The 16,556-nt window shown below is 46.7% G+C and overlaps 1 long non-coding RNA gene across 1 annotated transcript in view; it reads right to left on the bottom strand.

The window, feature by feature from the left end:
* LOC144824999 (uncharacterized) overlaps positions 1-16,556 on the bottom strand; it is an 873,331-nt gene that overhangs the window by 109,605 nt on the left and 747,170 nt on the right. The gene's annotated exons all lie outside the window — the stretch shown is intronic.

Raw genomic sequence — 16,556 nt, 5'->3', positions numbered from 1 at the left:
TAGTGAAAAAACTATATATTTCTCTCGCATTGGTAGATTTTAATAAAATCAAAGTGACTGATTAACAGAACTAATCTGAGACAATCATAAACTTACTACTTCTGGTATTCACAGAAGGTACTTACGATTTTGGATATTCACAGAAATCACTTATGACTCCTAACTTTACGTCTGCACTTGGACCGGAATTTCCACACCAGGAGCGGAAACTTCAGCACCCGGGCCGAAATCTCTGCTTCTGGGCCAGAATACCGGCATTCTGGCCAGTTGAGCATTTTCCTCAATGCTAATCACCTGTGCAAGTACCTACCACCCCCCCCCCCCATGCATCAGATGAAGTCAATTAACACCAACTGCAAGACCAGCACCACAAACCACATAAAAGCTGGACACATTCAAGGAACAGGTTTTGCCACAGAGACTGCCTGTTTTTATTTGCTGTGCATCGCTACTGGAAAATGTGCCAACTGAGGAGGAAGAACAACTTTGCAGTTTAGGTGACAACCCTGATTGTGGAGTTCATTGTAAGGCACCGCAAATGGCTATATGGTCTCCCCCTAACTGCACCAATGGAACACCGAAGGCAGCTCAATGGCAGAATTTAGCCACTGCTGTCACAGCATTGGTAGAGGATGTGCGCACTGTCCAGGACATCAAGAAGACGTGGCAGGAAGAAAAGGCAAGGGTGAAGGAGAAGTACACCAGGATTGAGTGGAACAGAGTTGAACAGAGTTCTCTCTGCCCCACAATCCAGAACCCACCTCCGTCTCACCACACTGGAGGAGGACGTCTCATTACAATCCACCACCACATGCTCCATGTTCTGCCTGTGAGAGATGTCCACAATGTGGTTCCAGGTAAATATGATGACAAGAATGGTATATAAAATGACTGTCTGTGTTGCACCCATTGTGATTAAGGAAGTTGTCCAAAGTTTATATAAAGATTTAGTCAGTCAGAGGCTCATGTGTTTCCCTCTGTATGTTGCACCAGAATCCTTTGTATGAGAAATGGCAAATCCCTCTCCCACAATTGAAAACAAGGATCTAGTACCGTACAATACTATTGTTCGGAGTATTGCGAATGCGTCCAGTGTCCAACTTAGAATGTGTTTTCCTATACATGAAATTGTCCAGTCCACCCAGCTGGTCATATTTGTTAACATCGGAAGGCATGTTTTTTTGGCCATAATCAAAACACAATAGTGGACCTTACTTCAGGAATTGCTCTGGTGTCAGTTTGATAGACGTTACTTCTAAGCAATGGCATAAGTTGAATGTGGGATACTCATGATATGTGGTGTGGCAAACTTCTGCAACGGTAGTGTCCACGCTGCTTGTGCTTATCCTTTGTGTCTGAAATTGAGTGCCGCACATGTTGCAGCTTAAATGTAAAGTTGCGTAGGGAATCACAAATGGGCCACAAGATGTACCTGACTATTGCACATCTCACATATGAACTCTGCAATGCAAAGTTTGATCTGATGTGCAAATGTGAAACTGGTCAGCCTAGTGATGTACACTCCTTTTGACTTGTCAACAGACAACACTATACCCAAGAGGCATGATGGTCTTAACAGTGAAGGTGTAAACAATGTAATACAGAGGTGCCCTGATTATTTATCCCCTTCCTTCAAATATGAGTAACCTTCTCATACACGTTTGTCTGTTGATGTATTATCTCTTTGATGTCAGTGCGGTGTGGAGTTTACAGATGACAACTGCTGCATGTGAGCAGGGGCCCACATGTAAAGTCCATGAGGTAAACATGCTGGACATTGGGCAAGAATTTCGTATCAATGGTCATTGAGAGTGGCATATACATGTTATCACATATCTACCATCTGGTGTACTGAAATATGGATCTGTATATCTCATCACAGCTGCTGACAGGATGACACTAGTGCAGCGTACAACACCATCCCGGGGAATGCAAGACATCTTGGCTGCAGCAGTGAACCCTCTTGCACCTGTCCATCAGGTAAGTGTGGCATGAAGTGTTTCCCTCTAATAGATTCAAAAACCCTGACAAAGATCCAAATCCCCTTCTGCATAGAATCAGCAGTCAGTGTTTTCAAAGTTACATACATACCATATCATTTCCATAACTGTCACAGTAAAGCAGATCATTGAGTATGTTGACACTTCCCTCTCTAGCTGCTGGATTGTGGACTGCTTCATCAACTACACCTATGAGGAGCCAGGTTCACCAGTGCCTATGCCTTGAGAAAGTCTTTGTGAAAGACTAAACACGTGTAGGCAAATCGTGTGCTGGGAGCTTTTATACAATTTCCAAATACGAATAAAGAATTGATGGTACAACAAGAAGATTGACCTGCCTGGATCTTCATTCTTTGAATTGATGTTTTTGATTGTTCCTTATTGTCCAGCAGAGGGATTACTGATCCCTGAGTAAGCGATAATTAAAGCTAAGTCTAAAAAGGAATTTATCTGTGAGCTTTGAATAGCCCCAATCTTGAGGTTTCAATTTGGCTGCAAGTACTTTGCAGGAGGAGGAAGATGATGTATCTGAGGAGGCTGAAGAAATTGACCATGATGAAGCCATCTGTTCATCCTCGCAGAGGATGATGAATCAGATGCCATGGCCCAAAAAGCTTCCCAGTTCGCACACATTTGGCAAGGCCTCACATCCTCCACATAGCAAAGTGCCTCAGACTCCAATAAGAAAGTTTGCCTGTCCTCAGCATATAGATAACCTGCCACAGCTCACATGCAACCCAACACATACATCACTTCTTCACAGCCCTCACATCCATTATAGACGTGGTGGTTCCCCTACAAACTCCTCCCTATACACTATATCCCAGTGCGCCATTTTCTTGTCCACAGGCTTTCAGTTGCCATTCCCCCTGCTGTTGGACCTGGCAGTCTCATCCATGACCGGCCCCTGCATAGAGGTTCTATACCTGGCCAAGGTACACAGTGGGAGCAGGACTTCTTCCAACAGCAGGCAGATGTGAGGCAGGAAATTCGTGCAATAGGGTATACCCTATCAGACATGCCTAAGTCCCTGCAGGACATGCGCCAATTCCCACAGGTGGTGGACAGACTGACCCACGTTTTGGACAGGATGGATAGATTTTGGCAAGACAGGTCGGAGAATATCACAGACATAATATCCATCCAAAGGGAAGAGAGTGCAAGACACTGTGCCTTGGCCATGAAGATGATGGAGGGAATGCTGAAAGCGACCCAAAGTCTCCCTTCATGGTCAACGCAGGAAGGTGAGCCATCACATCTGCCTGCAGAATATCACACCCATAGACCTTTACCACAAACTGCACAGGACCAGAGCAAGGGTACACAGCCACCACCGCCCCCTATACAGGCACTCCCCTCACCTGCACATCCACCACTACCCCCTGTACAGGCACATGCACCACACCAACATGCACCTCGGCGACAACCCAGACAAGATCCCTCACAGAGATCTTCACCTCCAAAAATATGAAGTTGCAAGCACGATCCCTGTTGATTACATCCCAAAATCTTTTTGATTAGTGTAAATATGTGTAAATAAATAGAAATGCTCTTCATAAGTCAAGACTCTGTTGCGTATCATGTCCTGATAGGAAAATGTATCCCAATTTTGGTGGCCCAGAGATGTGAGGATGTATGTGTGTTGTGTGACATATGTGCAAGGATAACCCCATCATTGCAACAAGTCCTCATGTTCAGAGCAGATGACTCCCAAAATATATGTCCATATTTTGTACAAGACATTCACAATGAAGTTAGACAAGATAGAAAAAAGTATGAATCAAAACAAGATTTTATGTAAAAAAAATAATGTATTGGATTAGAAAAACAACAACAGTCCATTTGGAAGGGAGAAAGAAAAACAAATTATGGTCCTACTATAAAAGGAGAAGGGAACTTGGATTGGAGTGGGGCAAAATACATTTAACATGTCAGGGGAACCAGTCTATGTACAAAGGACAAAGTAGATAAGTGTCCCCAAAGAAAGTTCTGTCCAACAGGCCAAGTGTCCTTCTCGTCATCCTCTAGCAGAAAAATATCCAGATTTCCGATGCGGGCTCCTGGAGGGCAGGTGCAGGACAGGCACCACACGGAGTTGGGACACACAAAGAGTACAGGGAAAATAGTTTGGCACAAAAGACAGGGGGAGACATTGACAGTGGTGTGGGAGGGATGTTGGGATATGACAGATAACATGGCTGCAGTAAGGGAATCGCCACGGCAGTGAGGGTGGACAGGGTTTGGGCAGTTTCCTCTTTGATCACGCGTAGCCCTGTACACATCTGCAGCATAATGCAAGAGTATATGTCTGGCTAACCCTCACATGCACAAATCAAGTCCTCTGGTACAGCCACAGGGGGAACAACACAGGGAGCCGTTTGGGTTGAACATGAGGGGTGTTGTGCCTCGGGTTCAGAGCAAATGTTGGTGTCGACCCGGCAGCTACAATGAGGGGGACTGGTTGCAGGGGATGCAGCTGGAGGCCCCGATGGAATGGGGGCCTCTAGAGTTAGAGAAGGGCTGATGGCAGGCCCAGGTTGTGTAGTGGCCTGCCCCAGGGCCACCTCGCCAAAAGTAACCAGTGAAAGGTCCAGGGAGAGTAGATCTCCACCCTGGCCTAAGGTGTCCAGTTCTTCCCATTCAATGTTCTCAGCCTCCACCCCGTCCATAGCACCAGAGGTGTCTTCCTGCTCAGTCTGTGTGGGCACAATCCCCCTGCCTCCTGATGTCAAAGTTGGCATAGAAACAATGGCCCAACCCGAAATCGATTATTGGCTCAATGAATCAGTACTCACAGTTGATCATTTTTGTGACTGAATAGGTGTTTCAAGTTAATCACCACTTGTAGATTTTATCAAACAACTTAGAAATGCATCCACCTTGAAAAATTAATTTATTCAAAAAATGAATTTATTCAAAAATGAGGAGTTTTAATGAATTACTCCAACACAGCGAGGAAATTTCATATATACATTAATAAAAAATTTTGAACAACGAACGGTAACAAAGAGAGCAGCGTGCTTCTATAAAGGTGCCGGAAAAATAGAGAGAAATAGTGATTTTGATAGAAAGGGTGTAAGCCTCAACAGAATAGTGACATAGGGTTGTTTATAAAATTGAAAAAAACACAGTGCTGTACAAAGGACAGCAGAGATATGTACAAAGGCCACTAATTGCTTATTTCTCTTTTAACATTTATACATTCTTTTACTGGCATGTATAATGTTTGAAAACGGTAGTGGTCCTATTTTAGGGGAGTTTCGCGTCGACGTTTCGACCCGTCTGGTGGTACTAGGGTAGCTGGGGACCTCGACCTGCGGGTCTTCCTCAGGACGTATGTGGCACAAAAGAACTCCGTACCGTGGTTAATAAAGCTGTGGGCCCAAAATTTCTTTGTTGGGATGATCAAAAAACCTCCTACACCTGGATGGTTATGGACGACTGAAGGGTCACAGTCTCGCTCCTTCAGTACCAATTAGTGGTCGTGGGCCTTCCACCAAGGTTATTCAGTTGTAGATGTCAACAGTAACATATACGAATTAATCCGTTACTTTTGGTGTCCGTGTGCTGGCATCTTAGTGAGTCTAGGTGGAATTCAATGAAAGCGCCAGAGTTCCTTACGGGATGGCGGCTTCCACTTAAGGGTCGTTTACAAAAGACGATCTCAACCGGCAATAAATGACGCGGGAGTGTGGCTTTCCTGGCGGCGACTGCTCAAGTCAGGGGGCCTCGTATGTCAAAGGTCCTGCCTCATCCTCTTCTTCCTAACTAGTGTAAGGAGGTCAAAGCCGCCGGGGCACCAAAGATGTTCTCCTCCGAACCGTGTCCTGCTATTGGTCCTTTTGGCCAACTGAGCTCACTGAAATGTCAAACAAATCATGATATAGTGGTTGTACATGTCAGGATAAGACACATACCTAGATGAGCCAAGGTCAGACTTTGTTCTCCTCTGATCACACTATAAAGTTGTCAGTGTTTATGAACTTAAATTACGAGTATGTTTACCGCCATCTTGTGATTTGAGTCTGACATGGACATCTCACAAGATTTTTGGTGGCTTACACATCTGTACTGGCCAACCCTCAACTTTGGCACTCTTGTGATCAGTGTGTCCTGTCACTGATACATGGGCATGTTCCAAACACAGTCTACAGAAGGAGATCAGGGAGAGGTCAGATGGTATTGAAATGGGTCTGTAATATGGTATTTCTGTACTTTTATTTCTGGACACAATATTTGTTGTGTAGCATGGTATGAGACAGCAAAACACACAAGATGATGGACGGAATGTTGCGCAATGTCAAAACATTAACCCCTAGTCACAGATCTGGATTTAATCCATCGTTATGGGAAGACATAGCTTGGCAGTTCGGGCTGGACTGTTCCCATGAGGCACAGGGTCAAGGCTCATTTGCATATGGCTATGTCTGAACTGGGGTGGTGTGGTGAGCAAACAAACGATGGATTTAGGCCCAGATCTCTGTACTGGGGTGAATGTATGACATTGTTCTGCATTCTGTCCATCAACTGTTGTTTTTGCATTTGTCACCCTGAGTGGGATGGGTATGGTCAGACGTGAGTACCGTGCTCTCCACGCCCCTGGAGTCAAGCTATCCTGGCTGAAGACGGCTGATAGCCAGAAATCAGTCCTAGGATGCTTGATTCCGGTCCAGGGAAGACATGGCTTGGCAGTTCGGGCTGGACTGTTCCCATGAGGCACAGGGTCAAGGCTGATTTGCATACGGCCATGTCTGAATTGGGGTGGTGTTGTGAGCAAAAAACTATGGATTTAGGCCCAGATCTCTGTACTGGGGTGAATATATGACATTGTTCCGCATTCTGTCCATCAACTGTTCTTTTCACATTGTATGAGACAACACAAATGCTGATTGGGGGTCACACATCCATATAGTGTCTGGGCTATTAGGTTTGCTAAGTTGCGAGTCTATCCTTTTGCTATTCCCTCACAAAAGCTGACAATCGAATGCCACATATTGCCTTCGAAGACTGATCAGGTAGTGCCGTGCACTGATGAACAGTAGTGGCTCGTTGTTACAGCTACCTGTACATGCAAAATGGCATGCAAGCCACTGAGGGTAAGACGTGTGTCTGTGGACACACTTGGCAAAATTGGGAATACTTAAGAGTGAGGCAAGGATCTTAAAGTCTGTCTTGACTCCAAGGCACATGATGATCTGTCTAAATCAGAACCCAAACTCACCAAATGCAATGCAAGTCACAGTATCCAATACCCATTGGCCTCTCATACACGCTGGACAGTGTCTGTACCATTCCTCATCCAATGCACACATCAGTTATGATTCCCTTGATTCACTATTAGCGGTGCCGGCAGTGAACATTTCTGTACAAATGCACGAGTATGGCTCAATTTCCCAGTTGTCATAATAAAACTACAAATCCCAAAATGCACTCTGCCCTGGACAGTCAATGCGATACTGTGAGCCTTTTGCTTCATGATGACTGCTGCATAGAAACAGAATAGGTGAATGGAGGCTTGGGACACATGATAGTACAGCTCTGCCTTCACTCACATCATACTTCCAGACAAATATTGCATATAATGCACTTACCAGTTCTCTGCTGCTCAATGTCCTCCAGCTGAGCATGGAGGGTCGGCCAAGCTGCACGCAGGAGCCTCCTGTACAGTGGAGAGAGGCGGGGATGATACACATGGTGCTGGAAAGACTGGCCCAGTAGCTCCTCAGCCTTGTGCGAGGCCCAGCATTTTAGGCCCTCCCAGTGTTTGCAGCACGCCCTGGCCTTTCTTGTATAAACGCCCACTGCACTGCAGCACTCACCAATGTTGGCCCATAGTGTAGCCTGCGCTGCATTACTCAGCTGGTCCTGTGGCCCCCCCCATATAGCTGAGGATATTTGAGTAGCAACCCCTAATCTGAAATGTCTAATTCTTTTTCAGTGAAAGGGGGTGGTTTTTCCTCATAACCCTCATCCATATTAGTGGAAATAAGGTTGAAAAGAGCAGCAGGATGGCAGAGGATCTGATCTGTGAGAGAGAATGACTCAGAATGAACACAAAATGTCTGTCAACAACTTCCTGTGATATATTTCCTGTCTCCCGCTTCGTGTATATTATTTCCTTTATGAAATAATGGGTTCTGGTTCGATTTCAGAGATTACGGCCCATATACGTATTTTCCAGTTGCGGAGCGTCAGGTCCGCATATGATGCGCACGTTTCTTATATGGAGAGTGCGCGGTTGTACTGGAAGTTGCGAAAATGGACCGGAACTTCACAGGAAGTAATTGACAGCCATTTTGAGTTCATTCTGATTCATCTACCATCACAGATCAAATCCACTGCCGTCCTTTTGTTCTGTAGCGGAAACACCTGAAATGACAGTGTAAGAGAAATTCATAGACATGAAACAAAAGGGAGAACATACTATTTAATGAGATGTGGGGTGAGACAAGGGGGGGCTAGCACAATAGCATACCCCAGTTTAGTCTTCTCCTCCTTTGCATTATGGTACATGTAGTCCATATTTAGTGCTCAACACAAGAGTTGTCTGTTGTGTTAGGGTAAATTTGGGGGAATCAGTGTTGTGTATCCCAGACACATAGTGGCACATTCAGCCAGAACATCATCACTCACATTGTTGACCCTTCATTTGTGGGGGCGTCAAATCAGTTGAGGCAAAAACTCAACAATGCAATAGTTTTTTGCTTCAGAAACCCATTTTCAAAAGGTACGGAAGGGTCTCTCAGAACATATACATCTTATCCTCTGAGTCAATAGATTCCTTAGGGACATCCACTACACTGATTGCTGACATCAGCACATGACCTGATGCACGGTCAGTCTTTTGACTCCTGTCAACAGCTATGGTTTACAGTTAGTGTGGCTTGCAAAAAAGTCAGGGGATAGAATTGTTGGACAGAGTCATCATTCAACTTTCATCATTGACAACAGACTGCAAAACCACATTTGGTCCATGACACATGCTCATGTGAAAAACGTGGCAACCAGCTGATCACGGACTTGCATACCCTGACCTCGGTTATGTGCAATGGCCCGGTTGCCTGGATTCAGAGCTAGCCAAGGTACAAGAGGTATGTGTAAGCCATGTGTTAAAGCTATATTGTGCAAAACACAACAGGCTAATATAATCTTGCACACGACTTCAGGGGGGTGCATCAGCACACCCCCTGTACGGTCTAAACAACGGAATCACGACTTCAAGAGACCAAAAGTACGTTCTATGATGGCTCGAGTTTGTATGTGTGCCCGACTGTACCTATGCTGTGGTACAGTAGTTGGATGTCTGTAAGGTGTGAGGAGTTGAGGGGAGAGTGCATAACCAGCATTGCCTGACGAGGGAGGATTGGGCAATAGGTTACATTTCCATCTTAAATTTAGAAAGAACATGATCTATACTTTGGTACATGCAGTGTCTGTTGAGATCGTGTATGTGGCTTGGTGATTCTTATTGTACAATGGTTGTTAATGTAAGGAGGCATTCACATATTTCGGGGCTTATTTACAAGCCCCTTGCACCACAGGTGCGTCACTCTTCATATGGGAAAAAGTGACGTAGCGGCAGCACAAGGGGCTTGTAAATAAGCCCCTTCATTTGCACATATCCCTCATTTTTAGTGCTTGGTACTTACCCAGCAGCCACATGTTGTCAAATTCTCTCGCAGCCAAGAGGTGACATGCAGAATACAAAGCTGTCATGGGTACTGCCTGGAAACACCGCATGTACATCTAGGAACTCCCACTGGCATCACAGACAGCCTGCACATTGATGGAATGCCATTGGTGTCTGTTGCAGAATATGTGTGCAATGCGGCAGGGTGGCTGAAGGGCCACATGGGTATAATCAATTGCACTCTGCACAAGTGGGAAGCAAGAGATGAGACAGACATCCCTAGCTGTCTTTTCTCTGCTAGCAAGTGTATGGGGCATTATTTATGAAATCTGGAGTAACGCAAGCAAATGCAAGTCGCTGCCTTGTGTTAATCTGCCCTGGGAAAGCGTTCCATAAGTGGAGCGTGGGTTTTCCTATTCATCCACCCATGTTTTTAGGCTCATTCCCAGATTTACTAACACTTTATTTTTCTTTGTTTTTATCTCTTTCCAAGTGTGCTGTATTCTGCAGCACACATAGAGAGAGGAAAAAGCCTCAGAGTATTGTTTTCGTGCAGGAAGGTGTCCCTTTCTGGACAAAAACAATCCTGGCTGTAACACAGCTCCCCTAGTAAAAGGGTGCATGCGTTGGTGCCTGGCAGCCATAAGTATGCCAGTGCTGGGCTGGACCCAGTGAGCAGGAATACGTCACATATTTGTAGATTTGGTGCATTCCTGCCCTCTCCATTTGACTCAGCCCAGCTCAGAAAGTTGTCCTTCTGCGCTGCACCAAATGTTAATAAATCTGCCTCTTAATGCCTAGTCACTTTGTGTAAGGATACCCTTAGACCACTATTACACATTTACCCCAAAAAGTTAACTTTCCCAAATTTCAATCAACTTGATACAAAATATTATTGAAATTATTAATGTTAGAACTGGTAGGGGCAAAGCAGCAAATGTGAATATGTGAAAACGTGCTCTGCGCTCAAGTGATTCACACAACTTAGTAGAAATATAATGTGTATCAAACCATAAGACCAAACACCAACAGTTTTGAATGTCATCCCGAAGTTTGCTAATTACAAAACAGACAGTTGAAGAAATCAACCTTGGTTCATATGGGAAAAAGTAAACAGCATTTCCACGGATGGAAATTTGATGATTTTCATCAGGACTTGAATTTGTTAAGAAGGTTAAAGAAGGCACCCAGATGCAGGGCAAAAAATTAGAATTTAGCGGGGTTGGTAGGGGGGAATGACGGTGCAGGCAATATGGCGACTGCTCAGAGGGTGAACCCTGAACATATGCATTCGTAATGTGGAGTAATACACCACCTCCATGCTTTCTACACCCTGAAAGCAGTGTTAGGCAGCAGAGGATTCAGACTTGCAACAGAGGTGGGGTTTTTCCAAAACTCTGAACATCATTAAAATAATGGGGAGTTCTGAGGCTCTGATGGTATTGGCCAACTTCATTATCTGCTCCCCTTGTCTTCTCTGACTGTGAGAGCAATGAGCCCATAGAGGTGCCTGGCAGCAGAACTGAGGAAACTAGAGGTGAGCAAGGGGGGAGTCCCAGGGAATAGGCAAAACACTGGAGTAGCCAATTCTCAGGTCCTGGCTCAAGTCTCCATTGCTCGCAGATGAACCACAAGGAGGGGGGCACACAGGTTTTGCCAGGTCCTGTGATTAGTGGTCTGTCTGCAGCTCTGGCCTCAGCTAGAATGGGGGAATGTTCAGTTTCTCTGAATGCAGATGGTGCCTGGGAGCCCCTTGAACATTCTAGGCTGTCCCAGGCACCAGGCTGAGAAAGTCAAATTATATGGGGCCTCTTCTATAGTGGGTTGCTCCCTCGCCATCCCTTTGTAATCGTGGGTGTGCGGCCAATCCAAAGACAGGAATCGTAATGGAAGCTGTCAAAAAGGCGAAAGGCATCCTTGAGACCCAGAAATGCACTCAAGACTGACCCTCAGGTAAGACTGTTGAATGTAATGGGTAGACCTGTGGGTAGAGACAATCAGGCTGGCCTTATATCTTTAATCCTTCTAGGAGTCTGTTAGGGTTGAAATTCCCATTCCTGCAATGCACTAGTTTCATGCTATATTAGGTTAGCAGTGTGTGGCTAAATAGATGCCATTTGTATTCAACTCACGTGATGCAACTCACTGAGTTATCCCCGTAATGTGCAAGCTTCAGTTAGAGAGTGTGACTCAATTTTGCATTTCGTAATCCCTATTAGGCTTCTTAGGCTGTGCCTGGACTAGGTCTCATTACTCGTATTGCTTGTCTCAGCAGAACACTGTATTTCATATTATTTTCTCTTTTGTTCAAGGCTCTTTCTCGACTTACTAATGAATAGGCCATTCTGCCCTTGCATACCTATCTGAGTGTGTAGTTTTACACCCATGTTAAGAGACGTTCAGGCTCAGCCCGGTAACCTTGAGTTGCCGATAACATGTAGCCATCTGGCAGGTGGTAGTGCATCCCTCTGTGCCCTCTTTGTTCATGTTCGGTCCAAGCCAGTAACTTTCCACTCTGGGAGTGGTTGGAGGTTGCTGGGAAGATTCATTACATGTTGTAGTCTGTTGGGGGGGCCAGTACCTCGGCAGACATCATAGGGTGCAGGTCAGAATGGACTCTTCTGCAGAGTATTGCTAATAAAATGTAAGTTTGTATTCTCTACTGTCCGACCGACTCTTTATTTTTGAGAAGGCATAGCAAGTGGTTGTATGATCACTTCCTTCAAGTCCATCAGCTATTTTGAGAGTGCAGAGGGAGCAGGCACCCTTCTGCAGTCAGGAGCTCCTGCAAATTGGTGTGCAGACCACCAACTGACATTCAAGACTCAAAGCCACACCAATGTGCGATAAATGGTGCCTTATAGTTACGCTACCATCAAATTCAGCTGAGACTTATCCTCCTGCTTAGATGGAGGGCCCTCCAGTTTCCTTTGCCCACAATGGCTGAGATGGCAACATAGGGGAACGCAGGTAGAGCCAATGCCCTCTCACTTATTAATATTAGAGACAGGAGGGTGTTCCCTGATCTGTGTTGACACCATTGTTCTAATGCTGGCTGCTGGATGCTGTAGTAGTTGATGTGGTTCTTTCGAGGGAGGATCACAAGGGACTGATGGGAGAGTGACCCAATCCAAGAAAACTATTCAATAGTTTCAAGTGTGAAAATCAGACCTAGAAAATCTAATTCAGGATCTCAGAATGTCAAAGTCTCTATAAATTATTCTCTAGGTGTGTAAAGCATTTAAAAACACCAATACATTAAATAAGCAAGACACAACACACAATAAAACTCCAACTCACATTTATAAATATAGTTTATATATTCATGAACTAATAGACACCAAAACAACAAATATCCAAAATAGGGAACCGTAGATATGAATTTTTAAAGAATAAACATTTTCTAGTGCTTAAAAACATATAGTACCACTTTGAGACATCTGCAGCTGTATTACTGAAGTGTCCTGGGGTGCAACTGGCATTTCTGTCCACTTTGCTGGCCCCTGGGGCACTTTCGTATTATTTAAGGGGGGAATGCCCCATTCAAATGGAGGAATCCCTTTGCCTCTTTGCCCACGCTGTATTATAGACATGGACGCAGAGGCAAAGAAGCTGTCAAGAGGCACTATCTCAGTTTACCACCTAAAAAGATGGCACACTGTCAGTGAGCCCCCTGATAGCAGCCCTCTGAAGGGTAGAAAGGGGGTCTCATGGACCTCATACATCCTCTTGCAGGCGGGTGCAGTCACTCACTGCACCCACCTGCAATGGGATCTCTAATCCTCTTTCAAAGCGCAGGTGGGTTCCCACCTGCGCTGTGGAACACGGAGCGGCTTTGAAACAACCGCTCCATTTTTCACATGAATGCGCTGTCCCCAGAGCAGCGAGAGTTCGTGGCTGCCCTGGGTATGGCACATTCATTCTAATACTATGCATTTTCCTTGTTTGCACTGGGTGCAAACAAGGAAAATGTACAGTATATGTGATACGGCCCGTGGTTGAGCTTGAGTGATAAAAAGTCAAAGTTTGAGGCTGACTATGATGGAGCGCTGATCAAATAAACTAAGCGAGAGGTCTTGGTCAAAATTTCACTGGTAGATTTTCTCTCAATGACAAGTAGTCTCCACCTGCAGGCTGATTTCAATTTGATGTTGTTAGATTGCTTCTCTGCAAGGCCCCGATCTAATCCATAAAGATTGGAGCTCAGGAGCTTTCCGTTGGATGAACCGGAAATCCAGGCTGGGTGGCAGTGAAGATAGCTGGCTTGACTCTCGAAGTCAAGTCGGTCACCTAATGGTGCTTTTTCCAAAAGTTGCTCCAAACTTCTCCAAACTTCTGGAATTTCTGGAACTTCCTGAAGTTCCATTTTAGGGTATAAAGTGTCTAAAACATGGGGGCGCTAGAGGGCGCACTGCGGCATGGCTGGCTAGTGTGTCAGCTCCGCCGGACGGTCGCGCGCCGAGCGGCCTTTAGCCCCTTAGTTCCCCAGCTCCAGTAGCGGCGAACAGAGAACTGGACATCGGAATCGGGGACCGACATTATCCCGCACAGCAGAGGCGGAATGTGGGCATGAGGTGTCAGATCCGAACGAAATAACGTAGACTGGCTGACAGCGTCGCAAGATGGCCGCCCGCGGAGATCGAAGACCAGGTATTTCCGCAGTTGCCAGGTAAATTTGGAAGTGAGACCCCCTCGGTGCCGCAAGAACTAAAGAAGCTGACCATCCTCTGGGGCTGTACGGCAGTGGGGAGCGACGCGGGACCTGCGGCCGTGGAGAGTTGCCATGCGTTCCACTGACGGCAAGATGGCGGCGCCCGTGGAACGCACATGACTGACGGAGGACAACGCTTGAAGTGAAGCGCCGGACGGAGTGGAGGTCCCCATAACTCCCTGGCGGACTTCTGCAGCGCGGTGAGTCTGAGGCAAGGTGGGGCCCCCTGAAGCGGCTGGATATCGTGCGAAGTGCTGCACTGCGTGTATCTGCTATGGAGCCCAGGTGCCAGCGGGAGACATGAGGCAATCAACGTAGAGCTCAGAAGGCAAGAGGTGGACACGGAGCACGGTGTCAACACATGTGGAACGGACCTGCTGGTCATGCCCATAAAGACATGTCTGCATAGCGGATCTGGAGGACATAGCCTCTCTAGCACACAAATACCACTTTTGCGGCGCCCCACGAGGTCCTGAGGAGATAACGCCAACTGCCACCACACGACCATATTTACAACAGCAGTCGCCGGCTAATGACTACGCGCACAGCTCGGGGGGGGGGGGCTGCAGCAACAGCACATCGCGCCAACTCCGCGACCAGTGTGACAGCCCTAAATCGTCGGGGCGCACTACACCAAAGCAACAACTTGAAATGGGGAAACCGGATCGGCAACAAACCAAGCTCCAATTTGAAGCGCGTAAGCAGAGCAAAACTGCCGCAACTGACCTCGAAGTGGAAGGGGGCCAAGAGCACTCAGAAGGTGCGGGCATGGAGTCAGTGCTACGAGCGATCCAGAAGAGCCTGCAGGAAATGAACGGTAAACTTGACAACGTGGTGCAGAGGGTGGACAACATGGCGGCGAAAATTGAACAACATGACGGGCGCATAGCAGAAGCTGAACAACGAATCTCACAGGTAGAAGATGACCACATAGCCATGTCCAGGTCCTGCGGTGGCCTAGAAAAGACGGTCGAAAGCCTGCGCGCCAAGGTGGAAGACCAGGAAGCCAGGTCCAGGCGCAATAACGTCCGGATTTCGGGTTTGCCGGAATCCACGAACACGGGGAAGATGGAGACGTATATAGAAGCGCTGATGAGAGAGATCTTTGGTCCCGAGAAACTGTCCTCTGTGTTCCTGGTTGAACGTGCTCATCGTTCACTTGCGCCAGTGCCTAAGTCTGGAGCTACCCCACGCATGGTTATTGCTCGCATGCTGAACTACCGGGACCGTGACACGATACTACGGCTGGCCAGAGAAATGGGCAAAATCACTCATCAAGGGAACTCGCTGGAGTTCTATCCAGACCACACCGTGGCGGTGCAACTGGCTCGAAAGGAATTCGCTCCAGTTAAAAAGAAGCTGAGGGAACTTGGTCAAGAGTATGCCATGCTCTATCCAGCGAAACTCAAAATCTTCACTGGCGGGAAACCGGTCATACTACCAACGGTACAGGCGGCACAGGAATATGTTCGGCAACAACTGAAAAGACGGAAGCAGCAGGATCGGAACGAGGCTACGAGTGATGTGGAATGACTAACTTTGAATGTAGGCGGGCGGAACTGACCTACGATACCCACATGTGCGACGCTGATAGCAGACACTGCAACCGTGGGTGGATCCTTCGACACGACTTGGCGGTCGAAAATGTAGCAGATGATGGACTGGCATGGCACTTACGAACTCACTGTAAGTACGGACCTTGATGGAGATGTGCCACTGAAGAGACTATTGGGATGTGAGTATAAATAGTGCAAAGGGATCTGGGGCGAGATTTGTTGGCCAGCCGATGGGGATGTGAGACTGCTGGCTAGTGGCTGGCATCCTGGAAGAGCATGTAACTTAAACGGTTCGGCTGGCAGGAGAGACATTGCCAATGACACGGCTCCGCCTAACGGATGCACTAGTACGCCTAATAATGGAGAAACTGGTGAAATGTCATCATGCCACTCCAGCGAGACTACTTATTCTGGGGGGATTGAGGGGTTGGGGGAAGTTCAGCACGTATATTATAATACAGCGTACGCATGCGACCGTCCACGTCCATTCTGTGGATGGAGATGTGTGAACCTGGTGACACCCCCATGAGGGTGTACCCCTCTCAATGTTCGATATTACAGTTAATGGTTGTTCAGGGATGGCTTTGGCAAAGTTTGGGTGCTAAAGTGGGTGGGGAGAGGGTGGGAACTTCAGATTATATCCAACTGCAATCTCTGTG

This window comes from Lissotriton helveticus, chromosome 3_1 (assembly GCF_964261635.1).
Source record: "Lissotriton helveticus chromosome 3_1, aLisHel1.1, whole genome shotgun sequence".
NCBI lineage: Eukaryota > Metazoa > Chordata > Amphibia > Caudata > Salamandridae > Lissotriton > Lissotriton helveticus.
The sequence above is the reverse complement of the archived record's forward strand: the minus strand, read 5'-3'. Positions and strand labels throughout refer to the sequence as shown.